General features: G+C 39.7%; 1 long non-coding RNA gene across 1 annotated transcript; it reads right to left on the bottom strand.

Moving 5' to 3' along the window:
• Positions 1-2,224: 2,224 nt before the first annotated feature.
• Positions 2,225-2,946, bottom strand: LOC122021637. Its single transcript, XR_006122593.1, has 3 exons — positions 2,709-2,946; positions 2,472-2,605; positions 2,225-2,280 (listed from the first exon to the last, which is right to left on the bottom strand). It is a non-coding gene; the product is annotated as an uncharacterized LOC122021637 (long non-coding RNA).
• Positions 2,947-24,758: the final 21,812 nt, after the last annotated feature.

Below are 24,758 nucleotides of genomic sequence, written 5' to 3' on the forward strand. Positions count from 1 at the left end.
GATCTATATCTCCATTGAGATTTATGCAAGACTATATCACTACTAATATCCATATTTTCAAGTTTTATCAACCTATACTGATCAAGTTTTATCAACCTATACTGATCTAAATGTCGATTTCCATCACAAAATTGCCTTGTGACAAATTCAAAAGCTTTGACTTTTGAAGTAAAATTGAATCCAGACTATCTGTTACAGCTTTTATCATGCTGCCTAGCCTACTCTTAAACAAAATTTGGTTATTAGAAGAGAAGAAATCATTCACCGACCTAAAAGAAGCTCTTGATCTCTGCTTGCGCAAGACTTCAGTGTCATAGCAATCCACAACATCCTCGAGATCGTAGACCAAGTACCTGAGCTTCCTTGACAAGATCTTCACATCATAAGTGAAAGGGCGGGACTCGACATCTTGGATCACCATGTTAACAATCAGCAACAACTCCTTGAGCTTCTCCATCTTCTCTTCAATATCAGTTATTTCCTTGACATTCTTGTTGCGTCGGATGAGAATTGCCACATTCTCGCCCATGATGCGAGCCATAGCAGTTACCAAAGCTGATTCTGTAGCTGTCTGAACCTGGAAGAAACAAAGATTCAGAAGCTCTTCTTCTTCCTTGTGCCTGAAAGAGTCTTTTTGAGAATGTAAAAGAGGCACTAATTTGAACAAAGACTGTAACTGTCACGCCCCAGAGGAGTCCCTGTCCGAGAAAATTTCGGCAGCATCTCCCCTGTACGGTGGACAATCTGAAACTTTTCTACATCTCACAAATACCTCAGCCACAGGCGGCTGGAATAATAACAACAAAATAAAACATCACCACGCAGTTATATATAATCTATTCAGCCTCTGGCTGTCACAACCACGCAGTTAAGATAATTAAACAGTAAAATAATACTCTGATTCGAAATCCACCCTACTCCACTACACTCGTAAAGCTCAAATCGGACGAACTCACCTCTTCTGCCATCCAAGCAGGCATGTAGTAGAATAAAATCCAAATCCAAATTCATCGCAATAATAAAATCCATACAATATCCATAAGCAGAATAATCCAAAACATATCATGTTCAAAACAGTCTAGAACAGAAAAGAAACCAAAGAAAACCAAACATATCCTCGAGGTCTGCAGGGACCAGCACTACGTGCAGTGAGGACTAGCGACTGGAACTCCCTCCGAACAGCATTAACCTGAAAATAACAACAATGGAGGCGGGGTGAGTCCAACACTCAGCAGGTACAATTGATATGCAAAGTAAAGAAACAACACCTAGCACTAATCATGCGTACAGTCTCCTGATAAGAAAGATAAAAATACATCTGAAGTAAACAGGAGAATACTGTACTAACCAGGTCCTGAGTATAAGGTCAAACAGTCCGAGGGATAAGGAAATCCTGTATGCATGTCAAACATAGGTATCCAAACAATATGCAGCATATAAATGCAGCAAACACAAACACAAGCAATAAATGCATCATGCATATGATGCCAATGATGCGTCCTGGTCACCCCTGACGCCAGTCGATCATCTCACACACAATAGTGAGGCCGAGTGGGTAGGGCTGTGACAACCGTGCACTCTGTCGTCACTACTCCTGATGAGTGACCGAGTGGACGGGATGTTGTCGGAGTACACCTATCCTCCTACCCCAAATCATAAATGGGGGAGCGCAATGCTCTCAACTCCCGGTACACGATGACGGGGAGGAATCCCTGCCGGATAACACGTTGTGTCACACTACCCATGAGCGGACCAACGGTGCCTAACAGAGTCCCTGCTGCAACACACTCTACCTGAATCGACCACTAACCCATGAGTGGTGGTGTGTGCAGATCCATGTAACTGGCGATGTGCTCAACAATAATGGAGCGGACTATCGCACAGCATGCAATCATGCAAATGATGCATGGCAATAACCATAGAAACATCCTGACCTAATCCATATATATAGAAAAGTGCACCCTAGGTCAACGAATCATATCGAATCAAAGGTACAGAGAAGGTATAAAAACCTAGGTCCTGAACATGGTGAAGCATGGTATATCACTACCCCCTATAAGCATGTATAAATAGGTAAAATATACATGAGATGCAAATCAATCAATCAATCAAGCACGTACCAAGATTTGGGTAGTGATTTACCGAAACAGATAAGAAACACAATTGATGCAATATGTTAATTTCATTACTAAGCATATCAAAGACATAAAGTCAAAAGTACCCGCCTCCGAAATAGAAAGGTCCAATCTGACTCCGAGATACTCGTCTCGCGTCAAAGTCCTGTGTTAAATCGCACAGTTTAGCTAATTTAATTATAAACAAATAGCTAAACTAATTTCTAATCCACTGACCAGTTAGGGTTAGTTTCATTAACCCCAACTACACCGTTATACAACTTCTAAACCTAAATCAATAATTATTACTAACACACTAGCAATAATCTACCACAAGATCAAAACCCTAAACCTTACCTCAATTCACAGCCTGTAGTTTCTTGATTCCCGGTCGCAGTGTGTTGCTGTTGACAATTAAGTAGGCTGCTAAATGGGATAGCTGCCGGAACCCAAAATCATCCACAAACCCAAACTCCTTGCTGATTACTTCACTGACCACAAATCAAGAAAAATAAAAAATCCAAAATCAACCAAAAATAACCCAATTCCAATCAAAGCTAGGGTACAGAGCCTACAATCTGTGATGGATCGAACCTGTGGCCGACGAAAATGTTAGGGCACAGCGTCGGCGAAGCAAACTCAGCGGCGGCACAATCCAAACCTAGGGCACACGAGATGGAGGTCTGCGGCACTGCTGTGAGGAGAGCTCGGCTGACTGTGAACCCAAAATAGGGCACCGGCAGCAGGGAGTCGGCTGTGTCACGAGCCCACAAGAGGAGTCGCGGTGACCGGCTGTGGTGGCGGCGCGAGATGGCTAAGGCAGAGGCGTCGGTGTTCGGCTCAGGAGGAAAAGGAGAGATGTCGGCGTCGGGTAGAGGAAGACCTCTGCTCGGCTGTGCCTGAGTGCCAGCGAGGAGACGCCGGCGTTGAGGGGCGCACAGTGGCGTCGAGATCGCGATGTACGGCGGGGACGAACGACTGTCGGAGGCGCGGCAGTGAGAAGGAGGCGTCGGCGGCGCACGGCTAGGGCACGGCAAGGAAGTGAGGAAACCGCCTCCTTGCGGTTGCGGTTAGGGCAAATTCGCCGTGAGGGGGAGAAGGCGCGGGGAGAAGAAGAGTTGGCGAGATTTGGGTGAGGACACGGGAAAGAAATAAGAGAAAAAGAAAAAGAAAATGGAAAAGAAAAATAAATCTTTTCCTCATTAAAACAGGGTAACCTAAACAGGCTTTTCCGGACCCCATTTTTATCCCCGTCAACTCGTCCGTACGAGCTCCGAAAAATGTCCAAAAATTCCGAAAAATTCCCTTATTCATATTCGCCTATTTCCGGTATTTTACAGTAACGTTTATAATATGCATTTTCATATACATTAAAGAAAGTCTCTTATACATACGATCATAGAGTATATATATATTTTGGCCAACTTCTTCTATGACCACAGTTCTTCTTCCATGTGGTGGATATCTACAAGTCGAGAAGAATGAATAACGCACGCCATGTTATATGAAGCCAGTGTGATAACTTTGACAGACACAACTTAACTTTTCATCAAAAGGAGAACATATTTTGAATTCAAATGAGAGCAATTGTCCGCATACCTTGCCAGAAAAGTGTCAGTGCGGCCATCGTAGCTAACTTCAGCATCATAACATGAGAGCATAAATCCTAAATGCCCATGCCGCAAAACAACATTACGAGCCTTAGCAATCCAATGAGGCAAAAAGGGGAAGAATCCATCGACTAAATGAACAATCCATCCGATTTAATTGAAGAGCAAATCAAAGTTACCGACGAGTGTGGAATTTTGACAAACACAACATGTGCAGAACATATGATAATGATGATGCACAGAAGGCAAAGTAACAATCTTGAAGATATGTGCAGAACTCGAGTCATATCAAGATCAAAACAAACGAATATATACAAAACAAACTTACAAATGATTGTCGTCAGGATCCCGATATATGGCGGCGCATTCCTCATTACAATGTGTGCACCAACCCATTGCTTGTTTCTATAATAAAATAAACAAGATCTCTGAATCCATTATTTTACAAATAACAAAAGGTGCACGAACAGAGAAATAGCAGATGACGTAGAGAAATGGCAGATCAACACAATGAAATCACGAAGAGATTAGGGTTCTTACCATAGAATCACAGATCGCGCAGAGAAATCGCAGACCAACCATGAACAGATTAGGGTTCTTACCAGAGAAATCGCATATCACAGAGAGAAATCGCAGATCAAACGCAGATAAACCACGAACAGATTAGGGTTCTTACTAGAGAAATCGAAGATCACGCAGAGAAATCGCAGATCAAACACAGATCAACACGATGAAACCACGAACAGATTAGGGTTATTACCAGAGCAATCACAGATCAAACGCAGATCAACCACAAACATATTAGGGTTCTTACCAGAGAAATCGCAGATCACACAGAGAAATCGCACACAATGAAACCTGAACAGATTAGGGATCTTACCAGAGAAATCACAGATCGTGCAGATAAATTGAAGATCACGCAGAGAAATCGAAGATCAACCACGAACAGATTAGATTCTTACAGAGAAATCGCAAATCACACAGAGAAAACGCAGATCTTACCAGAGAAGTCGCAGATCACGAAGAGAAATAGCAGATCAACCACGAACAGATGAGGGTTCTTACCAGACAAATCACATAAATCGCAGATCAAACACAGATTAACACGATGAAACCACGAAAAGATTAGGGTTCTTACCCAAAAAATCGCTGAGAAATCGCAGATCAACCACGGTGAGCTCACGAATCGCAGATCAAGCGAAGAAATAACGGATCAACACGATGTAGATCAACCACTAACAGATTATAGGCTTCTTACCAGAGAAATCGCAGATCAACCACTAACAGATTATAGGATTCTTACTAGAGAAATCACAGATCAAACAAACCACGAGCAGATTAGGGTTCTTACCAGAAAAATCACAGAGCAATCGAAGATCAAACGCAGATCAACACGATGAAACCGCGTGAGTGAAAGGCAGATCAAAACGATAACGGGGCGATTTGTAAGTTTGTTTCTTCTCGTCATATCAAGGAAGTCGATAATGGAAGGAAAACAAAACGACAATTTTCTCACCATGGAACTCGAATCAAACCGAGTGAGAGGCGAAAACAAGATCAGAAATAAACCTTAACAAGAAAATAAGAAGAAGAAAGAACAGACGTCGCCTGGAACGCAGAGGTATAGGTTTAGGTTTAGGGTGAGAGAAGGGTCGCGATATTGGTTTAGGTTTGGAGGGAACTTTGTAAAATGTTGTAAATTTTGGCTTGTGGGGAAATTAAAATATTTTATTTTGGTTCATTAACATCAGATTTTAAAAACCGATGTTAAAATCGGTGTCTATTAACGAAAAAAAGGGCGGTCATAGACATCACCTAAAAAATCGATGTCTATGAGCTAAAATCTGCGCTCATAGACACCGATTTTTAGAAAAACCGGTGTAAAATACTCAAAGACATCGGTTTTAGCCTAAAACCGTTGTTGTTCCACTGATGTCTATGAGGGATTTTGTTGTAGTGCAAGATAATTTCTAGTCTCCCTTTTATTTCTTATTATTTCTTTTATTATTGTTGCTATCTTTTTGAGTTGAAAGTCTTGAGGAGGGTATACCTTGTTTTACAGGCAATTCACCCCTCTTACCGGCCCCGCTGCACTAACATAAACAATATATCAAATTCTATTTTAAAGAATACCTCCATGATCTTTTTCTAGATTGCAAAATCCCCCTTGAACTTTGGTCGATGAATGCTCGCTCCAGCCATCTTATTGCTTCAATTGGCGGTTAGTCTTTCTAAAGCGTATCTTGCTCTGATACCAATTGTTACACATGTGTAGGTCATCTAGAGGAGGGTGAATAGCCTACAATTAAAGTTAGCACTTCTTTTGCTATTATTTTAGCAAGGACACATACTAATTAAAAAGTAGAGATAATTTTCATAAAAAAGGTAAGAGGTAGAGGTTTTACTTAGTTTGCAATCTAGATGATTGCTAATCCAAGATAGAATAAAGCTCATTAAAGATCTCCTTTCTTGGAAGCGGAGAAATCCCTTACAATATTGAAAGCACTAGCAACTAAATAGAAGATTATAGATATTAAAACGAGTGTGTTGTTGCTAACTTTGAATACCAAGACTCTATTTATAGCCCATTGGTCAAACTAACCATTTGCTAATGTGGTAGCTCCTGAGTGCTTGGATTCGATCTAGGCACTTGGATGTGGTCACCTCAATCCACTCCGTAATGACACTTCATCAATGACTTATCTGTTTCCAGGTGCTTGGACCCAATCTGGGCACTTGGAGTCTACTGATGTGGACTCCAGCTCTGATCCTCTTCGCAACGGCTTTGGTACTGCTCCGGGCACCTGGACTTGGTTCGGGCGCTTGAAGTGCGGGAGAGTCTAGGTGCCTGGACATAGTCAACTTAGTGCTGACTTGTTTGGTCGCTTTGATGTGTTAGAGTATATACTAAAAGCTTAGCTTTTTGTAAACATTTATTTTGAAATAAAGAATCACATTGGTCAAATGACTACATTTATATGCTAAGTGTAGTTGTTCAATTAATTTATATTGTAGATAACATGGTGTGTGATGTCACATACAGAAGATCATGTTATCAATTCTTATAAATTATAAACAGTAGCTCACGACTAAGATGGAAAGGAACAAATCATTGGAATAGTCATAGTGTAATTTGGTATTAGTTTATCTTAACTATAAAATTATACTAGTGCACTCTGAGTGTATTGAGCAGGACCATTTAAGGTAAGTTCTTTTTATACTGACTACATAAAAGAACAAGACCTTTGTTATTATGGAAGTGTGTGCTCTTAATCATGATATAATAACAAGCACATATACTCAATATTCATTTCTTTAATTTATCAAAAGGTGCGATTTAGTTCGATAAATCAATAAGCCCGATAAGTTGGGAAATGATATTATTTATATGGTATGTTATTGATTATAGAATGAAACTATGTCCTAGTAATCTAGGTTGATGATGTCCCTAAGAGGAGCTCATAAGGATTGTCATGTAAACCCTGCAGGTGGACTTAGTCTGACATGACGATAAGGTTGAGTAGTACTACTCTTGGAGCTAGATATTAATTAAGTGAGTTGTTAGTAGCTCATTTAATTAGTGGACATTCTATATCTTAAACATAGGGAGACTAACACACTCGTGATAAGAAGGAGCCCATATATTAATATGGGATTAGTGCTGTAGTTCAATAATAACTCTTTAGTGGAATGAGATATTATTGATAAACTCGAGTTGGGTGTTCGGGGCGAACACGGGAAGCTCAAATTCATCGGGAGACCAAAACCAATTCCTCCTCTCGGTCCCTGTTGTAGTCTCTTAATTATAAAGTATTATACCCACCTATACCCACCTTCTTATCCATCCTTAGGTGGCCGGCCAAGCCAAGCTTGGAGCCCAAGCAAGGCCTGACCAAGACATGGCTTGGATGGGTTGAAGTGTGGCCGACCCTAGCTTGAACCCAAGCTTAGGTGGCCGACCACAATAAATTAAAAGGATTTTATTTTTTAAAAATCTTTCTTATGTGGAAGCCATGGTTTTAAAAGAGAGTTTAAAATTTAAATATTTCCTTTTATAGTTTTCTACAAAAGATTAAGAGAAAGGTGTGATATCTTTCCTTATTTGTAGTTAAAAGGAAGATTTTAATTTTTGATAAAACTTTCCTTTTTTGTAACTGATCCTGTCTGAACCAGAAGTCAACAGACGCTGGGCACGTGGCGCTCTCCGACTCGCTGATGTAGATCTCCAACTGGTGGCGCGATGCTCCGGCTAACCTGCACAGAAGTCGAGCCGGGAAGGGGGTTCCCGGCGGCGACCCTCCGACGCTCAAGTCAGGTAAATTACGATGAACAAGGTGGCTCCCAAAGTCTCAGAATACCTGGAAAATCCTCTCTCCGGCGAAGTCTGAGGCTCTTTATATAGAGCTGTGAAGGGTTTGGGCACGTGTACCAAGGTGCATACGTGTCCTCTGTCCTTTCCTAGGTATGCGGCTGTCAGAAAGCTTACCTGACCCATATCGCTACAGTCAAAGCATGCCCTTGATGGGACAGCAGAATCCCCTGTCACAAGATTTGGAGCATGCCTACTGGTTGTCAGAGAAAGAAGTCCCCTGTCCTTTTCCCTTGCTCCAAACTTGTCGTCCGGGCGGACAGCTCCCTCAACATCCGGCCGGACATCCGCAGCGGTTTACTTGTGCTTTGTGGAGACTAATAAACAGGGGTGCTTTATGACTTTGGTCGGTCAAAAGGTCAGCTCGGTCCATGACATTTTCAACTGAGCGTCGGAACCCCGATTTGATAGGGTGCCTTCCAACCATAAGTGCGAGCCGGCCGGACCCATCCGGGTATTCGATTCCATCGGCCGGCCGGCAGTCCGGTCGGACCGGCCGTCTACGGCCGTCCGTCCGGTCGGACCACACTCTCCCCGGATGGGCGGCTGCTCCGGTGACTTCCACTTGGCGTTGACTTTGCAGGGGGGGCCCGCTCTTACTACCGAATCAGTAACCATCCTCATGATTTTAAAAGAGAGTTTTAAAATTTAAATCTTTCCTTTTATAGTTTCTACAAAAGATTAAGAAAAGATTTGATATCTTTCCTTATTTGTAGATTGAAAGGAAGATTTTAATTTTAGAGAAAACTTTCCTTTTTGTAAATCATCCACATGTTTTAATAGAGATATTTTAATTTATAAAAGTTTTCCTTTTATGACCAACCATGAAGGGAATTTTTAAAAGAGAAATTTTTATTTAAAAATTTCGGGAAACAAATTAGGAAGTTTTAATTTTGTGTTTAAAACTTTCCTTCCTTGGAGGATTAGATATGACCGACCATATTGATAGAGAAAAGGAATTTTTTAATTAGTTAAAATTTTCCTTTTTAATGGCAAGGAAAATAAGGAAGTTTTTATTAAAACTTTCCTTATTTGACAAGACCAAGGAATATAAAAGAGAGGGTAGAGGTGCCTCACCTCATAAGAACATACATCTAGTATTCCTCTCTTCTCTTCCTTGTGGTGGCCGACCCTCATCTTCTTCCTCTCCTCCTTTTCTTCTTCTTTGGTGGTCGGCGACATCAACTCTCAAGGAGCTTGTTGGTGGTCGGATTTTGCTTGGAGAAGAAGTAGAGAAAGGAGGCTTTGTTTCTTTGCATCCCTTGGAGCTTGGTTGGTGGCCGAAGACCTTCATCTCTAGGAGATTCTTGGTGGCCGAAACTTGTAAGGAGAAGAAGGAGGCTTGGGTGGATTCTCGTCTCGGTAGATTATTGCTCACATGATGTCCGAGATAAGAAGAGGAATACATCAGAAGATTGTGAGGTCTATAACCTATAAAAGGTATAACTAGTTATTAGTTTCTACATCATAACTAGTTCATCCTTTTATTTAGATCATGAAATACCAAACACAAGAAGCTAATGAATCTAGGTAATCGAATTTATGTTTTCGATTTTGTGCTTCTTTTGTTTTTCGAACTTGTGATTCGATTGTTCTTTTTGGTTAAACCTAGGGTTACTATAAGGAAATTAAATATTAAATTTCGTTGAAAGGCTTTGTCTAAGAAGTGATGGATGCTCCCATACCCAAGAAGGCCTAGTGCCTCGCCATGTTTAATCTGGAAGCTGATCTCTAAAATTAATATTTAATTGAATTTGTAACATGGGTGGATTTGGATCAATAATGTTAAGCATAGTTTACGATCCAAGTCTAAATCACTAAGAACAGATAGATTGAATTTGGAATCAATAATGTTAAGTTCCGTTTATGATTCCAAATTTAATTTCTAAAGAACACAATAGGTTGTTAGGAATGGTTCAGGACTTGTACAAAATTTTTGTACAGGGGAACTGGTACGATATTCCGAGTATCAACCAATAGGATGATCTTCCGGTTGTCCAGAGTTGATCTCATCCAAATTCAACTCCGGCCTTCTCCTCGGATAATCTTCCTCTCCGTCTTCTTATCCCTCGGAAGCATTGCTCGCATCCTTCTCATCCGTCGGTGTACTCTTCCGTAGCACCTTGTCTCTCGGATGCATTAAGCCCGTCGACTTGCTTCCTGTGCCATCTTTTTTTGTTACCTGTGTCTTCCGCTCGACTTCTTGTGTTCCTAAGTCCCTGCACACTTAGACACAAGACATCAAAAATACAGAGCCTAACATAACTTTGTTGATCACATCAAAACTTAACTCAGAGTACTTACATAGAGTAGCTTACATTGACATCCATACTTGGCAGAATTAGCACAAGTTAGGCTTAGCTTTTGGCATTTTAAATTTAGATTGAATTTAGCTTCATAAACAATAGTCTTCCTTAGGGAAGGACTTTCTTGGAAGGCTTTGAGTGTTTCACATAACTCTAAAAAAGTTTAAAAATTAGAATGTGTTAGGACCGAAAAGTAGCTAGAGGGGGGGTGAATAGCTTCGCGTGTGCTCGTCGTGCTTCGTTGCTTGTTTCTTCAAAGTGATGCGCAGCGGAATACAAAGAAACAAACTACAACAATGCTAACAATAGGATTTTACTTGGTATCCACCTCACAAGAGGTGACTAGTCCAAGGATCCACGCACACACACACACCTCCACTAATAAACACTCCTTTTCGGTAACTACCGAAGGCGGAGAAGCCCTACAAGACTCTCAATACAAGTAGAAGAAAGGGTAGTAAAGAATAAGCAAAAGCTTACAAGAGATGCAGTAAAAACCCTAGCTTCTTCTTCTTCTCGTTGCAACTCGCCTCTTGACTTGGATGAACCTCCAAGAACCTTCAAGAACTGGCGGTGAGGAGCTTAGAGAGTGCTGGGGAGGAGCTGTGATGAATCTGAAATCAATCGGTGAAGTTCTGCTGAAGAAGACGCCGGCTATAAACGACGCTAACGGCCGAATCCCAATCGATTGGATTGCTCCCAATCGATCGGGAGGCTTTGGATCGATCCACGGATCGATCCGCAGCGCCTCTGCTCGAAACTGCGGATCGATCTACGGATCGATCCACGCTTATCGCGCATCGCCCCAATCGATCCATTGATCGATTGGGACCTCTGATCGATCCACGGATCGATCCAAAGGGTTCTGTGGGGACTCACCGGATCGATCGGTGGATCGATCCGATATTCCGGATCAATCCACGGATCAATCCAAACCCTCGGATCAATCCACGGATCAATCCAAACCCGGATCAATCGGCTAATCAATCCAGATCTTGGTTTTGCCCAAACCAAGCCCAAAGCCCCTAAACCAACATCTAGTCAACCATGACTTGTTGGTACGTAAGACCTAGCATCCGGTCACCCTTGACCAGCTAGGACTCTCTCACCAAGTGTCTGGTCAATCCCTTTGACCCACTTGGACTTTTCTCTTCTTGTCAAGTATCCGGTCACTCCCTAAGACCTACTTGGACTTTTCTTCCTCGTGCAAGTATCCCACAATCCTTTCGACCTACTTGACTCTCACCGATGTCCGGTCAACCTTGACCCATCCGGATTTCTTGCCCGGCTTCACTCACCAGACTTTCCCAATTGCCTAGCTTCACTCACTAGGTCTTTCACCGGCTTCACTCACCAGGATTTTCCTGCCTCTTCACCACTAGACTTCCCAATTGCCTAGCTTCACTCACTAGGTCTTTCACCTGGCTTCACTCACCAGGATTTTCCTCCTGCCTAACATCCCAGTTAGGACTTCCCAGTCAAGTATCCGGTCATCCTTGACCTACTTGACTCTTCTTCAATCAACCTTGCATTGTCAAACATCGAAATCCAAACCAAGACTCAAGCTTGGTCAACCAGGTCAACCTTGACCTAAGGAATGTTGCACCAACAATCTCCCCCTTTTTGATGTTTGACAATACCAACACTATCACTTACAATACCACATGTAAGTTAGGCTAATCCCATAGCCTAAACCTTCTTCATGCCACTAGGTAATAAATACATAAGTTAAACCCTTCATTCTCCCCCTAAGAGAGCAAACTCCCTCTAGGTAATAAACGCCTAACTTACTCCCTTTCATTCTCCCCCTATTGGCACACATCAAACCATGCCCCATTTTTGGGCACACATCAACAAATTCACTTGTTGAAAACTCTCCCCTGAAGAGTTGTTCATCGTTGTTCACAACTTCACTCGTTGTGATCAACACGATAATGAAGGTCCCATACCCTTCATTTATCCTTAACCCTACATTCTCCCCTAATGTAGGCAAATGCCCATCCTTGAGCATTATCCACTTGAAACCACTTGAACAATGAGGATATCCACTCCCCATTAAAGTTCAACTGCTCAACCTTGAGCATATTCTTAACGGAAGGTCAACCACCTTCCAAGGTTCATGAAAAATAATTTTTATGTCTTTAAAGAGTCCCTCCCCCTAAAGACATGGTGGTAACTTCTGTCATTGCACCAACAATGACTTGGAATCCCCAAAACTTTAGGAAACCCAATTTTAGAAGTTTTGAGGTTCAAATATTCAAAATTTGAAACAAACCTCAACCTAAACTTCAACTTAGCCTTCCTTAACCAATCCATCCTTGTTTTCCACACGAAAACACCCTTTTTATGTATACAAATGTATTTTCAGGGGTTTGGAATGGTTACCTAGACTAAAATAGGTTCAAAATGCTGAAAATAAGCTTTCCCAGCCAAAATCAGCATCTTCAATCGATTGGAGTTGGGTTCCAATCGATTGAACCCTTCTGAATCGATCCACTGATCGATTCAATCTTCTTGGATCGATCGGCTGATCGATCCAGCGAGCTTCTGCTCACGAGAAATGCCTTCTCAATCGATCGGCTGATCGATTGAGGCACTCCAATCGATCCACTGATCGATTGGAGGCCTGAAATTGCTGAAATTCAATTTCAGCCAATTTCAGAAACCCCTAGAAAATTCTACAAAATTCCAAAAATCGTAAAAATTTGTGTAAACATTATTTAGGGTATAATTTATCATGGAAAAATAGTTTTCTATGAAAATACATCATATTTTTCAAAGATTGACACAAACTTGAGAACTTGCAAAAACTTTAGTGTTTTCTTCAAGTTTGTGTCTAACTATTCAATGGTGATTACTATCAAAAGATAGCCTTCACTAAGGTTTTCCAAAATCATTTTAAAAACATTTTCAGAACCAATATCCCACCATGTTCCTTGGGCTTAATGCACATGACTTGTACATTAGCTTTCCCAATGATGGGAAAACACATAACTATGGGTTTTGATGAACCTAAAACTCAGAAGAATGCACTAAATCAACATCTTGAGTTTTGTTCATCTTCCTAACATCTCACTTATATCTAATGTGCACTTAAACACATACAAGTCACCTTATAGTCCTTGTGAGATGTGAGATTTTGGTTTTACCCTATTCTAGGGATCATGCATATCTATCTAGGCATTTTAAAGATATTAAACATCCACCTAGGATGTCACTTGTTAATAAGTGATGTTAAATGCCATTTGTTCTTAATTTCAAGGAATTTAAACTTAATGCATGATTATGTTATGGCATACATCAAGATGAAATAATTTTCAAAAGAAAATATCCTATAACTACTTGATGTATGAATGTCATGACATGGTATTTTTGGATTTTTCATAATAAAACATAAATGTAAAAATAGACATGATGTCATGACATATGATGGGCAAATAATCATGGCAAGGTTTAGCATAAATAAAATATACTTAGATTACCTATCTAAGTATCCTTAACCACTTAGCTAACCCAAAATATATCACTTGTTTTAACTTAAAGTGTTAAACCTAGATTGCCCTAAATGCTTCAAAGAAATGCCAAAACCTAAATTGACATTTCTATTTCTCTTGATTTGTTTATGCCACTTAAAATTAAGCATATCCTCAAATGTTGGCATATTCCATTTTTCCTCAAGAATAATCACATAAATCAAGGCCCGGATTGCCTTAAATTTCTAAGAGAATCCAAAATCCCAACTTGGTATTTCTCTAGGTTTTCCCAATTTATGCCATTTTAAGATAAAATCAATTTTTCACCATTAGGCACATTTTACTCTTTCAAGGAGTAAATAATAATTCAATTTCATTTTCAAAGGTTAACAAAAACCTTGAAAATGCTCCTTGAGTGTCAATTTCTTCATGATTGGGTTAACTACCCTTTCACTTAGAGTTGACACTCTCTAACCCATTTATGGGGTAGAGAAAATGCTCCTAGGAACCCAACACCTATTGGTGCTCCTTGGATGCTCTAGGTATTCAGTAGGGATAACTTCCCTAGATACCTTCCTAGTGACCTTGTTGGGCTTCTTAGAAGCCTTGGTCACATTTTCTAGGTCAACTCTAGGGATAGCCTCCCTTGTGACCTTGTTAGTGACTTTCTTAGACTTCTTAGAAGTCTTAGTCACTTTGGTTGCAAAGATACTTCTAGGGATATCTTCCCTTGTATCCTTGACTTGACCTCTAGACCTAGGGTTGGTTCCATAACTATATGGAACCCTATGGTAAGAGATTACATCCTTCTTAGCCTTTGGTTTGTATCCCAAACCCCTATGGCCATTAGATGACCTTTGTGCTCCTAGACCTAGACTATGCTCATTTTGCCCTTTTAGGATATTTTTCATCCTTTTTAGGGTCTTTTCCATTTTATCAAGCCTTGACCTCAAGACTTGATTTTCTATCACTAAGTCCTTAGTTTTTGGTTTTCCATTAAATTTATGAGCATTTTTATTTCTAGACTTGTAGCTAAGGTCCTTAGTGTGATTGCCTAGATTTTTATCTACCTTCCTAATCCTAGGTGTGGTAGTTTTAGCATGGTAAGCTACATTATTTTCCTTAATTTTACCATGCTCTCTATTCTTATGGTAAATAGCATTAAAATGATAAAAATTTGAACTATCATGCTTTTCACCATAACGTAAAGGGGTAGGCTCAATAAATGTTACCTTCTTCTTTACCTTGGAGGGTCCCCCTTGACTAGTGCCTCCTTGAGCCTTGACCATCTTCTTCCCCTTGGGGCATTGACTTCGGTAATGCCCTTTTTGTTGACACAAGAAGCACACAATGTGCTCCTTGCTCTTCTTTGTCCCGGGGGTGGTCTCCTTGGGCTTCTCCTTGCCCATTTGTGTCACTTGACCCTTCTTCTTGGCCAAGTTGGGACACTTGCTCTTGTAGTGCCCACTTTCCCTACACTCAAAACATATTATATGATTTTTATTTTTAATTGAAACATTTATACCTTCTTGTGTAGGGATGGCACTAGCTCCGGATGTGGAAGCTTCTCCATTTGATTTGGCTTGACTTGTGGAGTTGAAAGCTTCTTCATCCTCTTCTTCTCTTGACCCGGATGTGGATACTTCTTCTTGCTCCGGGGTCAAAGAAGATCTCTCCCCCTCAATCCTAGAGGTGGAGGCTTCCTCATCTTCATCTTGTTCATGGAACAAGGAGTATGCTCCCTCCTTGTTCTCTTCATTGCTTTCCCTTGAAGATGAGGCTTCTTCTTGGACTTCATCTTCAGAGGTTGAGCATCTCTCAACCTCGGAGTCCTCCTCTTGATCTTGCTCCAATGAGTCGCCCTCTTTGGATTTTTCTTGATCTTGTACAGTGAAGGGGATCTCTTCATGGAGCTTGATCAATTTGTTCCACAATTCCTTTGCATCTTCAAATTCTCCAATTTTGCAAAGGATGGTGCTTGGCAATAAATTGACCAAAAGCTTGGTCACTTTGTCATTGGCCTCGCACCTTTGGATTTGCTCTTGGCTCCACTTGCTCCTCTTGAGAACATTGCCCTTTGAGTTTGTTGGAGTCTTGAAGCCTTCCATAAGAGCAAACCATTGCTCTATCTCCATCATAAGAAAATTTTTGATTCTTGATTTCCAAGAATCGAAGCTCGTGGAAGTATATGGTGGAGCCACCCTTGTGTCGAATCCGAGCCCATCTCGGAATTCCATTGTAGAAGTTGAGCTTTTGAATTTCTTTGACTTTGACAACTTTGCTTCAACTTCTTCACCCTCTAGCTCTTCTTGTTATGCTTGACCCTTCCGGCGATGATTCCGGTGAAGAGTGGCCTCGCTCTGATACCACTTGTTAGGACCGAAAAGTAGCTAGAGGGGGGGGGGGGTGAATAGCTTCGCGTGCTTGTTTCTTCAAAGTGATGCACAGCGGAATACAAAGAAACAAACTACAACAATGCTAACAATAGGATTTTACTTGGTACCACCTCACAAGAGGTGACTAGTCCAAGGATCCACGCACACACACACACCTCCACTAATAAACACTCCTTTTCGGTAACTACCGAAGGCGGAGAAGCCCTACAAGACTCTCAATACAAGTAGAAGAAAGGGTAGTAAAGAATAAGCAAAAGCTTACAAGAGATGTAGTAAAAACCCTAGCTTCTTCTTCTTCTCGTTGCAACTCGCCTCTTGACTTGGATGAACCTCCAAGAACCTTCAAGAACCGGTGAGGAGCTTAGAGAGGCTGGGAGGAGGTGGAAAATCAATCAAGTTCTATCGAAGAAATCGCACGCCAATGCCTATAAACGACGCCAACGGTCGAATCCTAATCGATGGATTGCTCCCAATCGATCGGGAGGCTTTGGATCGATCCACGGATCGATCCGCAGCACCCTGTCAAAATGCCCGGATCGATCCACGATCGATCCAGCGCTTATCGCACGGCTCCCCAATCGATCCATCGATCGATTGACCTCTCGATCGATCCACGGATCGATCCAGGGCTTACGAGGACTCACCGGATCGATCGGTGGATCGATCCAGATCTGGATCGATCCACGGATCGATCCAAACCTCTCGGATCAATCCACGGATCAATCCAAACTTGCCGGATCAATCCACGGATCAATCCAAACCCGCTAGATCAATCCGATCAATCCAGATCTTGGTTTTTGCCCAAAACCAAGCCCAAAGCCCCCTAAACCAACATCTAGTCAACCATGACTTGTTGGTACGTAAGATCTAGCATCCGGTCACCCTTGACCAGCTAGGACTCTCTCACCAAGTGTCTGGTCAATCCCTTTGACCCACTTGGACTTTTCTCTTCTTGTCAAGTATCCGGTCACTCCCTAAGACCTACTTGGACTTTTCTTCCTCGTGCCAAGTATCCGGTCAATCCCTTTGACCTACTTGGACTCTCACCAGATGTCTGGTCAACCTTGACCCATCTGGATTTCTCTTGCCTGGCTTCACTCACCAGGACTTTCCCAATTGCCTAGCTTCACTCACTAGGTCTTTCACCTGGCTTCACTCACCAGGATTTTTCTCCTGCCTAGCTTCACTCACTAGGACTTCCCAATTGCCTAGCTTCACTCACTAGGTCTTTCACCTGGCTTCACTCACCAGAATTTTCCTCCTGCCTAACATCCCAGTTAGGACTTCCCAGTCAAGTATCCGGTCATCCTTGACCTACTTGACTCTTCTTCAATCAACCTTGCATTGTCAAACATTGAAATCCAAACCAAGACTCAAGCTTGGTTAACCAGGTCAACCTTGACCTGAGGAATGTTGCACCAACAGAATGTGCTGCTAAACTACGAGCATATGAAGTATTGATGCTAGTATTGTATTTAGGAAGCCCAATAAGTGAGCTTCAGAAGCTCTTTGTTCAGTTGTAGATGTAGCTCGTTCTTTGAGCTTGGTCAAAGTTAAATAGTTGGATCTATAGAGCTGGCTTGAAAAGGATGAAGGTGACTTTCGAGCAGGTTCATTAGTAAGTATTTGAGCATATGACTTTCTGTGTGAAGTAGTTGTTGGTGGACCAGTCTTGAGTAAAGTACTTATGAAAAAGTTTGGAGCAAGTTGGATCCTAGCAACATCAAAGGATTTGTTAAGAGAATAAAAACCTTTGAAATAAGGGTGTTCACCGCCTTAGATGACTAAGTTTATTTCTTCCTAAGTAAAGCAAATCCCTTGTGTTCCAGAAAAAATTACATTGCAGGAGAATTTTTTACCTATTGATTTTTGTAGTGTTGTGAGAAAGTAATTGGATAACACATTGATTACATCAATTTTATAACCAGAACTGCCTGGAATGGTAGGGATATTCCAAATATTATCAATTATACAATTTTGTATATGATCCAATTTGTCTCTGGTTGAGAAGTGAAATTGATCTTCATACTGTGTGAATTATTGCAATCTTAATTGTCAAACGACCCAAACCTCATGGTTTTATTAGCAAAAGTATGTACTTTCTTTGTTCGGTCCATTTCCTACATAACAGAGAGATTAGTGTAATAGTCTTGATAATGTTCAACTAGGGACCTTTAATATGTTCCCACTAAATTCTTAATCCTTTATTAATAGTAGTATCTGTAAATTTGAGTCATCTTTTGGTGCTTAGCCATTTTCTTAATCCTTTAGTCTGTTGATTATATTTTACTATGGCATTATAGTCTATATGGATGGTAATTTCATATTTATTATAGATGAATAATCTAAAATCTTTTAAATAATAAATTATTGCTAGGATCTCATCATCTAGAGAAGTTAAATAATATTTTTCTTTAAATTTTTCAAAGGCATATCTACATAAGGCTTTAGAGTATTTGAAGTCATATTTAGATATTTTTCTAAACAAAATACCATCCCAATGTATTTCACAACCATTCGTTTCAATAGCCAAGTAATCAAAATCTAATGGTAAGGTTTGTTGGAACCAAATTCAAAATTTGATTATCGTATTTCTACATCCTTATGTGTAGAGGAAATTTAAAATTTTAATTTATAATTTAACAATTAAATTAATGAAATGTTTATATGGATTTTTAAAACAAACACAAGTATGATCTTTAATTTAAGTATGCATTACAATTTAATTATTCAAGTAAGATCCGAAAAGCCTAATAAAGATAAACTATCATGTGATTGATTCATCTAATGCTAATTTAATCATTTTATTTAGACATGCTAAACTATCTAAAACAAACATATTAAATCATTTAAGTATAACCTAAATAAAACTATTAACACATGCATCAATATACATATAAATCAAAGTACAAGTAAAAACATACCTTTCAAACAACCTGTGTTTGAAGATTGCTCCAACTATTCCAATTTTAGTGGAATATCTCTTCATTGTTTGTCACGAGCTTATACTTCCTCTGTCTAAGTCAGTCCACGATCAGAGTCCTCTTTCTAATACTTGATTGACTAGAGATCAAGTGTCATTTTTTACTGAGATGATCAAAAATGTCTTCCTCGAAGATGAGGAAGAAACTACCCAATTACCGAGGCTATCAAATAGCCATCAACAAAGGGTCGCACCTTCTAAAAATCTACAAAAATGTGAGTGGCAACAATACTTCTCGAAGAGGAAAATCAATAACAAGGAGATGAGTCCTTTTCAATCGAAAAAGGGAAGAAGATCTTTATCTTTTTATTTTGGGAGGGCTATCGAAATTTCCAATGAGAAGAAGAAGAAGATGTGACTTCCGAAATTTTCCAAAAAAAGCTTCCAAAATCCTTCCAAAGGATGGCTGTCGAATTTTCTCTTAAGGAAGGAGAAAAATGGTGACTTTCGAACTTCTCTGATCCGAAAAGAAAAAGAAGCCTCCCATCCCAAAAAAAAACACACCAAGACAAGGAGAATATCTCTATTCGTACTTCTCTCCAAGGAAGAAAAGAAAACGTGGACTTCATGTATGAGTGGAGTTATTGAGGTGAGTGGGAAAGTCGAGGATAAGGGGAAAAAGAAAAAAAAAAATTAATTAATTATTTTCTTAATCTCATGTCACGTTGAAATTAAATCCCCTTTTTTTTTTTTTTTATTTCATGGTGCAAACTTAATGTGATTATATTTTCTCATGGGCTTGAGCTTTTAAGGCCCATTATCTCTTCTATCTTTGTCTATTGGATTTTTAGAAATTTTCTAGAACCCAATAATACGAGTTCATTATAATCATATCAACGATCAAATATTATTAACATGACAAATATACTTGCTCGCTATTATAATAATATAAATATAATTTGTATACTTTGTATGAAACTCTTCCACTCTCTTTATTTCTATTGATTGGAAATCACTCATCACTTATATTTGAATATATCAAACTTTATTTGTCAATATATTGTTTAATCACATCAACTTTGTTCGTCATATTTAACTACTTGAATTTGACTTTCTCGGCGGGAAATAGGAAACCAATACTTGTGTGATTCTCAATGGTTCAGGGATACAACTAGCCGTGAGTCTACAACTCTATGTGATTTAGGAGGATACTTGTCCTTTATTCGGACATACCCTTAATAATCTCATCCTATGATCAACTACTTAGGACGTCAAAACTAATTATGATGAACACCCAATGAATCATGATAAGAGTATCTAACAGCACCACCCCATGATTCCCTAGGTATTACTAAATAATACCTACAAGAACTAATCAATTAAGGTTAACGTATAGTCTGGTCCCTTCATCTCATATATTCCGATCGAATCTATAATCATTAGTACATCGATGGTTGTTCATACAAGATGGAAAATAAATCTACGTTTAAGAAAATTGGTATTGGGAAACAACTTAAATTAGATAAATATTTTGATTAAAGAAGTCAACTTACAGTATGTAGAGTTTGACTTCATCATAGTTTAAAAGTATGTATGCCCTTGCAACATGATATTCTTATTGAGTTAACTATCTAAAAATAGATGCTCCCATTGGCTTGCCAAGAAACTTGAAAATAGAAAGCATAGTTCGGTCTATCGTGTTGGTTGCTACTCGGAAAACCTAATGGTTTCACTGTACAAAAATTTTGTACAAAAGTCTGAACCTTTTCCTAGCTACCATGTGTTCTTTTAAATTAAACTTGGATCGCCTGCGGAAATTAACACGTTTGATCCAAAGTTTAATTTATTTGTTCTTTTAAGTTTAGACTTGGATCTCCTGCGGAACTTAACACGTTCGATCCAAATCACCTAAGTTATTAATTTCATTAAATATTAATTTCCATAATTGGTTCCCAGTACTGACGTGGCGAGGCACATGACCTTCTTGGATATGGGAACAACCACCACCGACTAGACAAAACCTTTTAAGGAAAGCTAATATTTAATTTCCTAAAATAACTTTAGGTTAACCGAAAGGAACAATTAAATCACAAGGAAAAGAAGAAAACATAAGAACACTACATCGAAAAATAAATTCGAAATACTAGAATCGTAAGACTCTTGTATTTGGTATTATTTCCAAAAATAACTAGTATGATGCAGAAAGGAAAAATTACTAGTTATACCTTTTAGAAAAAAAACCTCTTGATCTTCTACCGTATTCCTCTTCTAACCTCGGACGTTGTGTGGGCAACGATCTTCCGAGATGAGAAACCACCAAAGCACCTTCTTCTCCTCCTAGCTAGGTTCGGCCAAAACAAAAGCTTTACCAAGGATGAAGAAAAAACACCAACCAAGCTCCAAGGGATGCAAGCTTTCTCTCCTTCTTCTTCTTCTTCTTCTCCAAGTAGTATCCGGCCACCACAAGAGCTCCAAGCAATGGAAGAGTTTCGGCCACCACAAAGAGGAAGAGGGGAAGAGAATATGGCCGGCCACAACACTAAGAAAAAAGAGGGAGAGAATAATAGAGGTTGTATCTCATGAAGGCACCCCAACCCCCTCTTTTATATTCCTTAGCTTTGGTAAATAAGGAAATTTAATTACAATAAAATTTCCTTAACTTTCCTTGATAACAATTAATTAATAAAAATTAAATAAAATTTCCTAATCAATTGTATAATGGCCGACCACCTCATGGAGAGTAAACAAGACAATTTTTAATCAATAATTAAAAATTTCTTATTTGTCTTCGGAAATTTTAAAAAATAAAATTTCCCTTTAAAATCTCTTCATGGTTGATAAAAAGAAATTTCTATATTTTTAATTTTTCAACATGTGAATAATTTACAAAGAGAAAAAATAAAATATCTTTCCTATCTACAAATAAGGAAAGAGATCTTATCTCTTTTCTTAATCTTTTGTAGATCCTTTTAAAAGAGATATTTTAATTTTAAATCTCTCCAATAAATTATATCTTTCACATAAGAAAAATTTAAAATTAAATTTTTTTTTAATTTAATGGGGGCCGGCCACCTAAGCTTGGGTTCAAGCTAGGGCCGGCCACCCATGAACCAAGGCTTGGCCGACCCTAGCTTGAACCACAAGCTAGCTTGGCCGACCCCTACATCATGGGTACGCAGGTGGGTATAGGTGGGTATAGTACTCTATAAATAAGAGGCTACGATAGGGACCGAGAGGAGGAATTGGTTTTGGTCTCCCGATAAAATTAAGCATCCCGTGTTCACCCCGAACACACAACTTAATTTTATCAATAATAATTCATTCCACTAGAGAACTATTATTGAACTACCGCACCAATCCCAAATTATATTTTTGGGCTCCTTCTTATTATGAGTGTGTTAGTCTCCCTGTGTTTAAGATGTCGAATGCCCACTAGTTAAGTGAGTTACTGACAACTCATTTAATTAATATCTTAGTCCAAGAGTAGTACCGCTCAACTTCATCGTCATGTCGGACTAAGTCCACATGCAGGGTTTAACATGACAATCCTTATGAGCTCCTCTTGGGGACATTCTCAACTAGATCACTAGGACACAGTTTCCTTCTATAATCAACAACACACACTATAAGTGATATCATTTCCCAACTTATCGGGTTTATTGATTTATCGAACTAAATCTTTCTCACCCATTGATAAATTAAAGAAATAAATATCAAATATATGTGCTTGTTATTATATTAGGATTAAGAGCGCGCACTTCCATAATAACTGAGGTCTTTGTTCCTTTATAAAGTCAGTATAAAAGAAACGACCTCAAATGGTCCTACTCAATACACTCTAAGTGTACTAGTGTAATTATATAGTTAAGATAAACTAATACCTAATTACACTACGACCTTCCAATGGTTTTGTCACGCCCCCAAAGGAGTCCCTGTCAGACAAAAATCCGACAGCATCTCCCCTGTACCGGTGACAATATGAAGCATCACTACAAACAAAATACATCAGCCACATGCGGCTGGAATATTTATATACACAACCACGCAGTTATAATAACAACCCACACGGCTGGAATGAAACAATCACAACCACGCAGTTATATATAAAACAGCCCACACGGCTGTACCAAAAACCAACACAGCGGAAAAACGAAAACGGAAAGCCCACACAAGACAAATAGATACAATGCATGCCGGCACGGCTTAAACACAAATACAACCCCAAAAGAATAAGATAGTCACATGGCTAAACACAAATACAATGCCACGAATAAGAAAAGAATATACAATAGAAAATGAACACAGTCTTCGGATGTGACGTAGGACCCGGCAGACAGGATACTCCGAGCGACACTCCAACCATCTACCTGAAAACATAAATGTACACATGCGGTGGTGAGTATAGGTAACTCAGCGGGTAATAGACAAGATAGTGCATGGTCAATAAACAAACATGGAGATCACAAGTATACAGTCTCAGTAGGGAATAAGAACATGATCATACTATCATAATAAATGCATCTGAACATACCTGACATAATAACCTGACATAAACTGTACAAACCACAACTAACATAATGACAGATACATACCCAATCTGGAATCGACACATGGTACAATGATCAGTAAACTCACCGGATCTGCAACAGATATACCCCTGACACCTGTGCAATATAAGTACGACTGCATATACATGTAAAATAAATGACATGTATGCAGCATGGCAACCAAGTGCAACAATCATATCTCAAACAAGTGCAACAACGACAATCACATGCAACTAGTAACTACTAGGCATGTGTGCAAATGCAGATGCACCGCGCATCAAATGCAAGAATAATAACTGCGTATGCATGCTCCATGGTCACCCCCGCCACCTCTCTAGACACCCCGACCCCTGTATGGCCGAGAGGCTTGGGTCTGTGACGACTGTACTACCCTCCAGCCCACTATATAGTGGTCGAGGCGGACAGTCCGCTAATAGCTATCTAGCTAAATAGCATCAGGGTCCCTGACTGCTCACAACGCCGGATCTCACTAAACCTCGTGACCGGGTGGCACGACAGGACTAGCAGCAACTGCTCCAACTACCACTACCCATGAGTGGCCGAGTGTGCGGTGCTAAACCAAACCAACTGATGACTCTCTCACCACAAGGGAGACAATGGTCATCAGATGCAATGAATGATGAACATGATATATATATATAATCATCATCCATGCAATAACTCCAAACCTCAAAAAATACCTCCAACAAGAGTATAATCGTCATGATACCACCACGTATCCCACCAAACACATATACACAACTATACGCGTATAATCAACCAAAAATCTCCAATAATCCACTAGACACATATGCACCGAACGTAAGTACAATCAACATGTATCCTCCAATAATAACCACATCAGACACGTGTATAAACCATAAACATACAATCAACACAACTCCTCAAAAATACATAACCAAACACGTGTGTACATACAACATGCAAATGTAGGGTCAACATGATGACTCCTAAAATACATACCAAGCTACATACAATCAACATTATATGCATAAATCA

Source organism: Zingiber officinale, chromosome 9A (genome assembly GCF_018446385.1).
Source record: "Zingiber officinale cultivar Zhangliang chromosome 9A, Zo_v1.1, whole genome shotgun sequence".
In the NCBI taxonomy this organism is placed as follows: Eukaryota; Viridiplantae; Streptophyta; class Magnoliopsida; order Zingiberales; family Zingiberaceae; genus Zingiber; species Zingiber officinale.